This window comes from Rhea americana, unplaced genomic scaffold (assembly GCF_003343005.1).
Source record: "Rhea americana isolate MKP2758 unplaced genomic scaffold, rheAme1 scaffold_484, whole genome shotgun sequence".
NCBI classification, from domain to species: domain Eukaryota; kingdom Metazoa; phylum Chordata; class Aves; order Rheiformes; family Rheidae; genus Rhea; species Rhea americana.
Genome location: NW_028186628.1, coordinates 49,119 through 51,362, shown reverse-complemented (window position 1 = coordinate 51,362; position 2,244 = coordinate 49,119).

Below are 2,244 nucleotides of genomic sequence, written 5' to 3'. Positions count from 1 at the left end.
GGACGCGGGCGGCTGCTCCGCCGAGGGGCCGGGGAATGTTTTACACGGAGGATGCGGGATCCTGATCGCTGCCGGGGCACGGCGGGGGAGGGGAATTACCCAGCCGGGCTTGTCTGGTTGCAAAATAATATCTGTTTTTCGCCCCTTCCTTGTTACAACCGCATTTCCCTTGGTGCAAAACCCTCTAAACGTTAAAAAAAAAAGTGTAACAGTTACAAGTGACTTCGGGGGACTGGCAGAGGACCTGGGAAACATAATCCCACCACCCTTGTTGCATAATCCCACCACCGTGGCTATACTAACAAGAACAGCCCTAGCCACGGCAATTTTTACTGGGGGGGAGTGAAGGGGACACGGAGAAAGGAGGGGAAACCAGCTCCATTTCCCTGTTGCAAAACGAGGTGTGGAAGTGGAAGGGGAACTGGTACCAAAACAGTGCAATAATGTCCCAGCTGGGCGGCGGGGCGCACTGGAAAAGAGGGAGGCCAACTSGAATTTACCAACACTGAGCCCATCAGGGAGACGCGATAAACTCCGGGGACGAGAAGAAGATAAACAGCCAGGTAAATTTCAGTGAAAACCCTCCAAAGGGTAAAATTTCTCAAATACACACATATATGTGTATATATTTGTGTATATATATACATATATATATACTTAACAGTGCAACTGCCATTTCTGATAATACAGTCTGATTCCCCTATGCTGTAAATGGGTTAAAATTCAGGCCCTAATTTTGCGACGTTTTGCATGCATGCATCATTTTGTCACGGGCCGAACGCCACCGGGCCGGCTGCGCTTGTGCTGGTGGGCATCTCCAAGCGCGGGCTTTCTGCCCGTCTGCTGCTCCGTACAAAGCTCGCRTGCAGCTCTGCAGATCACGTCTCTTTTACTATTACGAGGCTTAGGGCCTGGAAACCTCTGGATGGGGGAACCAGCTCATCCACAGTGGGAACTGCTTTGACTTGTCTGTCCCCTTCCATAACACCCCCCTTCCCCCAAAATACTGGGGAATATGTCTGTCATCGCAAAGTGCACTCAACAACACATGCCCATCGATGAGCTCCAATACCAGAGGGCAAAGAGAAAGAACCAAAGATGTTTTCTTCAGAAATACCACGATCTGTAGAGCAGAAACCAGGCTGCAGAWCGAGGGCCTGAAATACCAGGATTACTCACGGCGTGTGAAATTAAGCATGTAGGAAAATCTTTGCATGCCTGGGGAGGAGGCTCTGAGCAGCCCGAGCAGCCTTTGGAGCCTGCTGGGGGTTATGAGGTGACTAAGTTGACAGATGAGTAAATTGTCACCTTCGTCCGCTGTCCACCCCCAACACTGCTACTAAATGCATCCAACTTAAGACCAAAACTGGTGAAGTGTTGAACATTGGGGATTTCCACATCTGTATTCAAGTCAGTCAGAAGCAAAGGGCTCAAGCGCAGAAGGACCTTGCATCAGGCAAGGTTCAGTCCTTCCAGAAGTGCCTGCTGGGCTGCAGGCCTGCTCCACTGAAAGGCTGAAGTATCTGTGGTTAGATCAAGCGCAGGTACTGCTGTTTGCGAGGCTGGAACCTCTCGCRTGATCGTTTAAAGCTGGTCTCTCCTGTGTCAGTGATGTTTATTTGCCTCCACCACGCAGACTCCCGTGGGAAGGTGCACAGGTGCTGTAGGTCTGCCTTGGAYCAAGGCTTTGAAGAGTTTGATCTGCTCTCTTGGTACCTCCCAGAGGCTCACAGATTTTACCKTCTGACAGATCTGGACATTTTTGAAAAAGCAGACTTCCAGCTAATGCTGGGATGCCAAAAATCTGCTGGGGAGACCCCAACACRTCCCAAGGAATTGGCTTTGTGCTTGTACTCACATTTCCAAGGCTGCAAACAGGTTGTGGCCCTCAACAGCCCCTAGTGCAACCACCCGTACTGAGGACCATTCCCACCTCCCAYGCTGCTGAAAGTTAACCCGGCTTTGAGCAACCTGAGCAGCCAGAAAAGCCCTCGGTTTCCCGCGGCCATGCTTCCACGGGAGCCGAGGCCCTTCCGGCACYGCCTGCCGCCGTGGAGCTCCGCGCATTCCAGCCACGTTTCCATGGTGGCTCCCGGACGGCCGCTTTCATCTTTTGTTCCCCTTGCCTCGCAGGGGGGTTTATGGCCGCTGGCATTCAGACAGCCCTTGCTGGGAAATAGTTGCATTTGGAGCTTTTAATGACAGTGCTGGGCTGGAAAAAATCTCTTTTTTTTTTTTTTTTTT